Raw genomic sequence first — 12,718 nt, forward strand, 5'->3', positions numbered from 1 at the left:
TTAGAAAATTAGTAATTATATTAACAATAACACATTTTACAATCAAACATCACAAATATTTTTTAAGCCGTAATCATAAATTTAATTTATTTGATATTCGATAGTAGCATTAACTATTTTTATTCAAAAATATATACTTGTGTATATCAAGGACTTATTAGGTAGATAAGTAGGACTTAAGTATGTTTATTGTTGTCATTAATCAATTTACATCTTATTGTTTATGACTGTATAATTACTAAATATCAAATCAAAAAAAGAAAAAAATGGAATAAAGTCCACTTCTTCAGCCCATCTTTTTTTTTTTTTTTACTGAACCGACTGATTGACTGATGACACCATTACATTTAAAAAGATAAAGACCTTTCACAAAATAGTATGATTTTGAGTGATAGAAATATTATAAAAGCTTAATTGAATGAAAATTTCAGATGGAAATATATAAAACATAAGGCAATCCAAAATGTTTCATTCCAAATATAAAAATGTATGGAACGTTTGCTTTCTTACTACCAAAGGTATGGGAACCTCGTGTTCATGGATGTAAGTATGTAAAATCATTTTATGTTCTAGTCAGGAAGGAACAAATTTGGTTTCAGGTATGTTATTCTGTAATCAGATTTGTGTTCGGGCATGAACAATCGGAATCCAATCCAATTTTGAAGAGATTTTCGGGATTGTGCTGCCAGATACCTATCTGGATGAAAAAACGTTTAACAACGGCTTGTAACGTGAATATCATATATGCTTATCATACAATAAATGTAGGTAATTTCAAACCAAACAAATATATACAGAAAAAAGAAAGAAAACTCCAGTAAATGTAGTTTTCACAAAAGAAAATAAGTAGATAAAAATATATATATTAATTGCAAGGAAGCTATTTTGAACCATATACTAACCAAACTTGAATTTTACATTAAAGAGAAAGCAATTAAAATATATTTTAATAAAATTAGAAATTTTTTATTAATTGAAATTTATTTTGTAAAAAATATGTTTATTGTCACGTTTTGGTGGAAACTTCTGAATATTTTAAAATAAATGTGGTCAATATAGCTTTTTTGTTGTATGAGTCTGTCATTACATATGATGCACATTGTTACACATGTATTCATTGAAAAAAAGGATGTGGTAAAAATTCTAATCTATAAAAAAATATAATTTAACCAAAGATTATAGTTAACTATTGATAAAATAATGGGAATAATTAAAGTAATGTGGAATAAAATCAATAAATAATTGCCTTTAGATATATATGTGAAATGATTGTTTTCATTTATTTTTGATAACAATTTTTTTTTTTTATTTCAAAACTTTATTTATTGATACATATTTACAATCTGCTATTATTGGGTAGTAGGTAATAGTGATAACTGATAAAATTCATACTAAAATAAAAAATAAATAAATAATAATAAAAATAAATAAATAGAAAATGACATAAAATAAATAAGTAAATGAAAAAAAATTACATAAAAATAAATAAAATCTATCTCGAAATATATAGAAAACAGAAGGATAAAATTCAGACCATGTAAAAAGAAAAAGAAATATTAACAATGATAATAATTATAAAATAAAAATAATCACCGAGCCCACTCTATCACCCATGTGTGAGGGGTAAAGTAGGGCTCTTTGAGATCCCAGCGCATCCCTCTCACCGCGTCTCTGGTAATGAGCCAGTGGAGCATGAGCAAGTGGGCTAAAGTGCGACTATGCGACTATCGACAATTTTTAATAAAATATATATTTATAAACCACTAAAAAAGTTTATTACAATTTAAAATAATTTTTCTTATCTTATGATAAATATTTATAGTGGAAAAATGCGACTCCTCTTGAGACTGGGATGGCGAATTAAGTTGACCGGGTCTTGTGGATCGGCCTCTTTCACTTTGCTGTCGTTCGCTAAAAAGGATGCGGCAGCAAAGCAGAAAAAGACAAACCCACTCCGACCTACTGCTTCTTTCTTCTTTTTACTTAAATCTATTAAAATCTGATTCTCAAAGATCTAAATCACAAAGAATTTTTAACATAAATATTATTTCTTAATACATTATCAAAAATTAAATTAAGCTTATATATATGTTTACGCATTAATCTATTGCTAATTAGGATACTCTAAGAATGAAGTGTCATAAAATCACAGAAATGTACAAAGTAATATAGTATACAAAACATATAAATTATCACCCTGAGAAGATGCGACTATATAAAAAATTAATAAATATGAGCTAGGTTCATAAATATTAAACTTATAAAATTATATATATTTTTAATACTTCTTAATTGGTAGAATAAACTATAAATACTTTGAAACCACCTATTTGTCTAAAAATGTAGGTTCAGTTAATGATATGGTTTTCAACTATTGTTTCAAGGAACATTATGATAGGGAACAGATCCGTAAATTCATATTTTAGTGGCGATGTATTGTTAAAAATATTTTACTGATTATCTTTCATGAAGTTGGTTTGTCAGTTAAAAGATTTGAACAGATAAATTTACAGTAAAATACTTTTAAGTACTACACTTTTAAACTATTCCAAAGGGGACCCCATCTCTTTACCCAACAAGCCGGATATGTGGTTAGTAGTGGTTCTATTTCCAGAATAGTACTGTGGTAAATGATAATAAATATACAAACGATTAAAAAAGGATGACGTTTGCATTGCATGGGTTCGTAACTACTTCATTTTGTCTTATTTTCACGAAACGGGTTTTAAAAACTATTTGAAACAATCATTTTTCGGAATGCATCTAATATTTATTTGTAATTTCAGGATGGCAACGAATGTTTAAAAATATTTGGAAGTTTCAATAGAAAAATATATTTTTCTGTATCGTCATCCTTCGTCCATGAATGGAAAAAGATTGGAAGAGGAATTATTGGGAACGTAGGATTTTTCTCCTTATCTTAACGTTCCTTATTCCGATACTCAAACATTTACTAAAAATAAAATATATATATATATTTTCCAACACTTACCTAGGAAACTCAGAGAGGGGAATAAAGAGAGATGGTTAGAAAATCCAGATTAACAAATTCAGGAAAGGTATTTTCGACCACTCAGTTCCGGGAAAAATCAAAGGACGAAATAAGAGTTACCAAATTTGGAAAATCGTCGTTAACGTGGTAACCACACTTCTCTCTTGATTAGCAAGAGAAATTCAATGAAAACACTCAAGCCCCAATATCTGCAATGTGTGAGCAACCTCTTGATTAATCAAATATAAATTGAAATAACACAAAATCGCAAAATAACAGACCAGAAAACCCTCTGAACATCAAATTGTTGCTTCATATGAGAATGAATAATTAAGTAGTTAGAATGAATTTAGAAGTTAGAATGAATAGTTAAGAGTGCTAGTAGAACACATATATAGATACAATATACAAAACAAAAACTTATGTCTATGTATAAATGGACATATATCCGTACTGACCTTGAAGAATTATTTTAGTCGAGTTAATTAAAAAACTGGATTTTTACACAGTAGGGCATGTTAGGGTCCTTATTTTACTAAAAAAATAAAACGGCAACTCGATCTAATTAGCAAGTTCATGTACAATTGTTAACAACAGATCATTTAACTATACGATTTAGGAGGTAATTACAAACTTAAAAATTGCTGCCCTGATACAAGGAAATGAGTTAGTTTTAAACACCTTTACGGTAGATACAGATATTATCAATGCAATCAACAGATATATGCACTAGCAAAACGCATTCAAGCAAAAAATAATTAAGAGATACCCTTATTCTATATTCATTTCATTATTACAGATAATAATGATATAGTTTATAATAATTATATATAGTTTATTCCTTATAACTAGAATATTTTATTGATATAATAAAATCATGATATGACATAAAGATTTGCATGTTGGTTGAAAATAAAAAAATCTAGGTTATTGCAGATAAATCTGAACAGTGTTTTATATTTACTACTGCAAGGCCTGTCGGAATGCGGATATACTTACGTGACCTACGCGAGAGGAACTGGGATCTTTCTCTCTGTAAATATCTTTACTATCGTAACATAAAAATTATCTACAGAAAAAAATTAAGAAGTGACTAAGATGAGTACGTGGACTAGATAGAAGGTGAATAGACAAGAGGATCGAATGTGGGGTTAGTATCAACTGTGTAATCGGCGAGTTTTACGGGTATGCAACGCAAATCCTTGCAGGATTGAAAATCCACTCCGTAAGGTATTCCCTTACGGTCTTGTAGGTGATGACAAGTCCTAAAGGTATTCGCTATAGGTCCTTACAGGAACGGATGCAATTCTCTGTAAGGTACACACTTGCAGTCGAGAAATTAACGTTTTATCAATAGTTAAAAACTTAATTTGAAAACGTAATTAGAGGTGACATACCAGGAATAATAAACTATGATAATATCACGGAAACAAAAAACTGCTAAAGAGGCTAAAGTGGAAGGGTCAATTAGCTCACTGAGTAGTTATTTACCGAGTTGATTTGACGTTAAAAATAATGTCAAAGTCAACCAATCAAGCAAAATAGAAAAAGAAAAAGAACGGAAGTTTCAAAAGGCCTGGTCTTGTTTACAAAATAAATTTCAAGTTAGCTTTCAAGCTATTCGTAAAACCATGGCACAAAAAGTAAAACCGGAGTTGTACAAGCTGGGCCTGGCTTTAATTACTAAGGTTTTGAGTAAGAAACAGTGATATTGAACTTTTTGTTTAATATGATATAAGGCAATCCACAGCGAAGGTAAGATTGCCTATGCATACTGACTGACATCTCGAGAACATTACTAATATCATATCTGTGCTAGTATATATAAACTGATTTCATGCCAATAGTCAATATAAAAAAATATAAATTAATAAAATTGAGAGATAAACTGAAAATGTATATTTTTATTCCATAACGTGAAGTGACATTAATTGATGTGATAGAGATGTTAAAAAAACAAATTATTTATATGTACTTGTACATATATATTACGGGAATAATTAGCCTATTATCGTTTAATAAAGTTGCCAAATGATGTGGTACTCCAGTGTCTATCAAATGCCTGCAGTTTGTCAGTATGTGTTTAACGGTTAGTGACACGTTACACTGTCTACATGTTGGTCTAGAAATCCCTGACAGTAAGTACTCTTGAGTAGTTGAGTACTCTTGAGCACTCCGTTAGTGGAGTGTGTCCAATTCGTAGTCTGGTCAGTAGCTTTGAGTTGATTTCTTCCATAGAAGTACTCTATTCTTGAATTCTCGCAATTTGTTTACTATTGTGCTAGTCCAAGTAGCCTGCCATGTATTTAATAATACAATAATTTAATTGTATTTTTTGAAAGGATAAAGGTCGCCGTGGGGGCAATCTAAGCAAGAAGTCAGATGGCGGAATCAATAATGCAGCTTTTGCCGCTTGGTCAGCTGCCCGGGGTGTCCTTGTATCAAGATGAACAAAACTAGAGGTCAGTCCAATTTAGCTTGTAGAATATTTGAAATATCAGTACTAAGCAGGATGCGTTTTAAATACGTTTTTAATGGTGACAATGAGCTCATAGAATCTGTGAATAGTAAGATATTATTTTGGACTTCAATCAATGGATCAGAAATGGCCAACAGGCGTTGATAAAAATTGAATGGAATGGAAATTCTGAATTGATTTTACTAATAATAGTTTTGATATTAATTTACACATTAGCTTGTCAATAGTACTCCTCATGTAATTTTTACTTGAAATACAAGGGTTAATGTATTTTATTTTTTTGGTTTTAGTATCGGGTTAAAATTATTCAAATTGTTACGGGTTTTCCAATTAGATCAAAGAGCAGGCTTACGCTCGTTAGGAGCTGAACAAACTCCTAAAGGATCCTTTAATTTGAAAATGAATCCTTACCAAGCAGGAAACCTTGTCAATGGAGATAGATGATGGCAATAACAACAATAACAATAACAAGTAATGTATTATATTATGGTATTATTAAGATCCATAATTACCGATAAGGGCAATATGCTAGTAAAATCCCGATAAAACTGAAAATGTTTTTTCTGTTATTACGAATCACGGAAGTTGGGAGTTGTGATTGTTGAAAGTAATGATGGGCAAAAGGCAATCCAAGGTATCCTTAACACCCAGCTATACATAGCATACCTACTATATGTACGTACCAAATACCCACTAAAATCATTACAGGAGGGTATTAAAAAAAAAAAGGGAGTTGTGATTTAATTAAACCAGAAATAAGAGCAATGAACGTTAGATTATTGCTGGAATATCAGGGACGGGCTAAAAGTTATTATCCAGATTTGATAAATTGTCAATTGAAAACGTCTGACTCTACTCAATTACTTTTATATATGCATATAAAATGTCTCCATGTGTGGGCTTTTATGAAAAAATAACTAAAATACCCGAGTAGAGCGGTCCCTCCACGTTCTTGTACCCCACCGGCCAGTGGTTTCTTGGCCATTATTGTTACCCCCACCTTTAGTGGACACAATCAACTCCCTTTTAACGCCTCGAGGAACAGAAACAGAATTCTTATATATATGTGTGTATATATTTTAGTTTATTAATTGTATAAGTTGTTAAAAAAAAAACAGAAGGTTAGAAAAAAAGTATATACATATTAAACTATTAGTACATTTAGCTGTAGTTGTCATATTAGAAAATTTTAGTATGAACCTGATCAAATTAAGAAAAAATAGGTATTCCCAGAATATTATATTTTATTTTTCAGAAAAATAAAGAAAGATTTTGAAACTGTAGTTTAAACATTGTTCTCATAACTACATCCACATACAGTTTTAACAACATGTATCAATTTCTTCATAAAACATCAATTTAAAATTAGTACTAAACACGTTAAAGCTATGTAAATAAAAATATAAAAACTGTCATTTCTATGGATATTTGAATTTTTTGTACGTAGTTTTCTCTCTACCTACAGTTATGAAGCATCATAGTGAGACAAACAAACCGACCCTGACATGAATGCATTGGGCATGCTAAGACACTTCCTAGTTTGTACCATATTCACATTCCTCATTCGTATCCTCTGGCATTCAGAGCTCTCATTCATATTGTTATCTGCAGCAAGGATGGACCAGCCAGGAATGTGAATGACTTCAGCTTCTTATAGATCATTGAAGGATTTCACTTAATTGTTTGGCTAAGTAGAATATTAAATAGTAGGCTAGATTTAAGTAGGGTCGAGTTTTTAAGTAGGAAATTGAAATATTTTAAGTCATTTTATTTTCACTTGGTTTTTCTTGTATTCAGCTATTGCTTAGGTTGGAGCACTGCTCCAGTAAAAGGACAAAATTAAAAAAAAAAAAAAGTATATATGTTTATATTTGTATTAATTCAAATAAAGGGGTTTTGACAAAAAAATGGGAATTGAAGAGCAAAAGAGAAGAAAGATAGAGTGATTGAAATTTCATATTTGAATACTAAAATCAGAAAAAAGCTAATCCTGTTAGGAGGTAAAGAGAATCTTTATCAAGATTTGTAAGCGGTATAATCAGGGAATAAAATAGTGAGCAAATATTTTTTCAAAAATATCTTAGAGCTGGAATCTAAAACATGCTTTGTACCCGTAGGTCAATCTCGTTTACGAAACAGATTTACTTATTTTTTTATTTGACAATACACAATCGATTATATATCCAGAGCAGAAATTATATACGCTCAAGATATGATTTACTTCCATCTGCTACTTCATTTTTTAATCCTTCTTTTGTTATAATAATATGGTTTGTAAACTAATTGAATATGGGTAAGCTGAAGAATGTTACAATTTTTTTATTTGCATTTAGAAAGACGCATGCTTTTTAAGTTCAGCCAGAAAACCTCGAAGATGTCAAAATATTTTTTTTTTTTCAGTTTTCACTAACAATTACTAAACCATGGATTTCTAAGAAAATTGTATTCATTTGTAAATTGAAATGAAATTTATAAATTAATGCAACTATTGAATCTGTTGCCCTTCTGATACTATTCGGAATGAAATGAGTACCGTATATATGAAATTTTACCACTTAAAAAAATTTAGAACTAAAATAAATCATATTTTGAATTTTATTCTAAATATTATTTATGATATATGATTTATTTTTGTATCATATCTAGTATCAGGTCTGTATGCACACACTTTTGGGCATACAATAATTTCCGTTTTCAACAAAAATATCTATTCTTTTATTCCTTTTGTTGAGCCAATAACCAAGCTTCTCTGCAATTATAGCGTATTAAAGGACATTTTAACTCCTGCATCCAACAAACAGAAACATTTTAACAATTCTCCGAACATCAGGCCATAGAGAATTTTGTAAGAATCAACAAAATAATTACGGGCTTAAAAATGTCGAAAGTTCTTTGTATCTTCGTGTTTTGGGCGAAAAGCTTTGTCAAATTCATTATCTATTGTCTATTAGAAATGATATATAAATATTATCTTCATTTGACATTTTTAAAGGTCTTGGGGAATAGAAGACGGTTTCATTTCCTAGCTTCATTTAAAACAACCGAACGTTCTATGGAGCTTGCGCATTGATTATTACGAGCAGATCTTCTACAACAGTATTCTGAATGTGTAACATTTTATGTAGCCCTTCTTACAACTGTTCAGTCAGCTGAAAATTGGCATTAACGTTGCTACGTGTCGTTTTTCGTTTCTTTCAAAAGTCATCTTTAGACATAGTCACTGACATTTTTTCATTAAATTCAATGTCGCCTGCAATAAACTTTTTTTTATGAGGCCCTTCCTAGCCATTTCTAACATACGGGGGGGTTTTCTATAGATGACCAACCTATTTTAACCATGGGGGGGGGGTCACGTTTTTCATATCGAATTTTCTATCTAGCTATCAAATAGTATGACAGATCGCTCCCCAAAGTGTTTTATGTTTTTTTACATTTCCTACGTATTTATTAAGGAATGAAGAAAACGTTTTTACCAAATCCCTCAGTGCTGGACGAATGTATCTGGCATCAAATCACATGGAGAGCACTTCCAGTGTTTGTCAAATTGCCCGCTGATTCAAACAAATCACAGTAAACAGCTTTAAATTGTTTTATTATCACTCCATTTCACTAAATACATATGAGAGAAAGGAGCTAGTTCATAAGTAATATCGTTCAAATTCTTTTTTTTTTTTTTTTTTTTTTAAATTTATTTATTGTTATTTACAACTGTATAAAAAATACAAGTAATTTGATCACAATGACATAATGATATGATACAGGATGTAGAGAAACTATCCAGTAGTAGAACTCTAAAAACAATTTACAATATAAGGTCACGAGGCCATCTTCTTTTCAGGCGCCTCTGAGGATTACCAGGAATGGAAGAGGAAGCAAGGTTAGAAACTAGTGGATTTGGGTGGTTAGAGAATTTATTATGGAAGGAATTGTCGTTCAAATTCAAAATTAGTTTTGTTATGAAAGTCCTGAAAATAGTGTATTGACTATTGTCACTACAATTGACACTACTTCCGTTTGCAATTGCAATTGGGAAGCCTCTTAGGAAGTAAAACTTTTCTTTATTTTTCATAACTTCACTTGAGTAAAATCGTACCTGATAACGTTTCAGACACAGGAATTTCCGAATGCAACTGACAACGAGACTCCGAACATAGAAGACAATTTTAGATAAATTAGTGTTATAAAGCCTAATTTTGTTTTAGTTTTATAAATTTTATGAATTAGTTGTTCATCGTTAGAAGTTGCTAATGAAAACAAAAAAAAAAATCCTAAAATTTGGTTTTCAGGGTCCCGTCAATCACAAACAAGAAATTAGTGCATGCACCACTATATTTTTAGAAAAAATATATATTATTTAACAAAATATAACATTTCAGATTACTTTTAGAAACGATCCAAAGAAATATTATGTTTTAACCGATGAAACTCGATGAATAGAAACAGACATCATTAGAAACGAACCAGGCTGAGCAAATATGTTAAATCGTTGAGGATGAAAATAATAGCGGTTTGACATTTTTGAGATTTCGAATTGTAAAGATCACTAAACTGCTTCGAGGAGTATTAAAAAAAATATATATTTCCATTTTATTTGATAAATGTAGTTCTGATGTTCTTTTATTCTAGGTTATAAATCAGTACATTACGGAAAGAAAAAGAGGATGAGAGGATTTTTTTAAAGAAAAAATTAATGTTTTTTTAACTATTAATAGTGAACATTTTGATGATACTATTGTGTGAAGGGGGTGTTAATATTTATTTATGAACAGTGCTTACCTCAAAGCCGTTGAATATTATTTTTTCTTTTATAATCCCATACCTGCAACATAATAATTTCCTGTTTTAATTATGTTAGAACACATTGAAACTATGATTAAACAAGCATTATAAACGACGAATTAATATTGTATATTCAAGATTCAATATTAATTCGATCAAGTATTAAATATTTCATACAAATTAGAGTTTATTCAAGTAAGATTTTTTTAAAATTTCAATCACTGAGATGCCTTTTGAAGAGTATTGATCTATAATGCACACTACGGATAATGTTTTTTGAATTTCCAGCTGATAGAGCTAAATTTCATTTTCCGAAGACCTTCCCCTACCACCGTAATAAATTTAATCACACCCACTCAGTCAAGATAATACAACCTCTACATAAGTTAATAAACCGGGCGCCAAATTTCTTAAGAAAATATCGGCCGTAAGAAGATCAATAGACCCAAGAGAGCAACAATTATGAAACCATTATTTTAACCATGAACTTGATATATAAAATAACAGTTTAAGTTAAAAAAATGCGAAAAGAAATATAATCTACTGGTGTTTAAGAGGTATCGTATTAAAAATTAATAAACAGTTATTCATTCCATACCTAAATTAACGAATATATTTGAGTACAAGAAAAAAACCTTTATGGTAATCATCAATAAATAAAATACTCGAGAAAATGATGGAATTTGAAAAAATTATATTATATCTTGTCTTTGTACAACTGAAAAAAAAACATACGAAAACGGTCGAAACGTAGGTATAAATTAAATAGTGTGAAATTATTCAATCCATTCCGATTTTTTAGCCCATTTTTTATTCTTTAAAAACTTTAATTTTTTTTTACATTAATAAATGTTCCAACAATACAAATCTGGTAAAAGCCAGCCAGCCCCTAATGGGCCTTTTAAGTGCTCTCTATAATTGGTTCAGCCGAGTCGGCAAATATTAACAGGTCGATGCCAAGAGTCCTTGGCTGGATTAGCAGACAAAATACAATAAGACCTCTTACAGTACAATGCGGTATTAACAGTCGATAAATTAACACTTTTATGATAATTAGGCAGATGAATGGGATTCATTTTTTTTAGATAGTAAATAAATAGGTTTTTATATTACCATTAAACAGACTAAATTTAAAAAATAAAACCCGTGCTGTATCGATCGAGCAGAACATGTGTCAGTCAGTTAAAAAAAAAAAAAGCCTAAAGAATCTATAATTGAAGACACTAACAATAATATAGTATTTAAAATTTAGGAAGAATACAAATTAACAATATTGACACCAATACAATTTTTAAATTTTCAATTACAGATATTTTTTTTATTTTATATGAAATTTTTAAACAAAATCTCACTTCATATAAGATTATTTAAGTAGATAGAAACCAATATAAATACAAAAATCTTTGGAAGAAAACTATATAACAAATTTATGGGACATAAAATTAAATATAAATAGTATATAAGATTGCGTATTATCGCAATAATTTTTGTATCGAAATTAACCATTTTATATACATGATAAATTAATTATTTAAAATATATTATAAGTATTAAATACAGGTTCCTTCATGTTTAAAGTTTTTTATTGTAATTTTAAATCCTTGAAAAATGCTTTCCTTTATATTCTATTTTTTTTTTTTTGCATCAAATGTCAACTTTCTACTCCATCCTCAGGACTATGCTTGCTTTTTTTTCCCTTGCACCTAAGGTAAAAGTTAGTACATTGATTGAACATTTTTCTCCAATTAAAAAAAAAAAGGAATTCATAATTAGTTATAACTTTGTTTGATGGACTATGAACTCATGATATGATCAGTTTGCCAGTTGATTGCCAATAAAACAAACTAAAAACGTAAAATGAAAACCGAAAAAAATTAAAAATTGCGACAAATGATGCTCAATCTTCTTAATAATTTATAATTTAATCAGAGGAAAGAAAATAGGAAAAACACAAAGGTCCCAGAATCGTTAACTTATAATCAAATGAAAAATTAAAAAATAAAGGAAAATATTTAGTCACTTATTTAAAAATGAATACTGGTTATTATAATATATGTATGTTATATTAAATAATTATTTCATTGTTGGAACATTTATTAATATAAAAAGAAACAAGAGTCTTAAAAAAAAAATTGGAAATCTGAACAACAACATGCTTTTTTATTATTATATATAATAATAAAGACTTATTATCTAATTTTTTTTAATGTATATTACATTTTTTCAGCGTTTCATTCTATTTATTAAAACTCAACGTTTCATACTTTTCATAAAAAGTCACTACTGTTGTAAAGATGAAAATATTTTAAAATGGCCAATAAAAAGGCCCAATCGTTACGTTTGTGTAATACATCGATTTAAAAAAAATGAAACTTTGATCAAAATGACTTGCTCCTTAACAGTGTTTCATTTGGATTCTATTCCATTAAAGAAGGGCAAAGTTCAGCATAAACCTATGTAGAATGTAT

At 29.2% G+C, this 12,718-nt stretch overlaps 1 long non-coding RNA gene across 1 annotated transcript in view; it reads right to left on the reverse strand.

Moving 5' to 3' along the window:
* Positions 1–12,718, reverse strand: part of LOC136795354 (uncharacterized) — a 132,625-nt gene that overhangs the window by 95,319 nt on the left and 24,588 nt on the right. Inside the window, exon 2 of the long non-coding RNA XR_010842946.1 lies at positions 10,248–10,290. This is a non-coding gene — a long non-coding RNA (uncharacterized lncRNA). The remainder of the gene's footprint in view (positions 1–10,247; positions 10,291–12,718) is intronic.

Source organism: Halyomorpha halys, unplaced genomic scaffold, assembly GCF_000696795.3.
Source record: "Halyomorpha halys isolate HHAL.00 unplaced genomic scaffold, Hhal_1.1 Scaffold98.1, whole genome shotgun sequence".
Taxonomy (NCBI): Eukaryota; Metazoa; Arthropoda; class Insecta; order Hemiptera; family Pentatomidae; genus Halyomorpha; species Halyomorpha halys.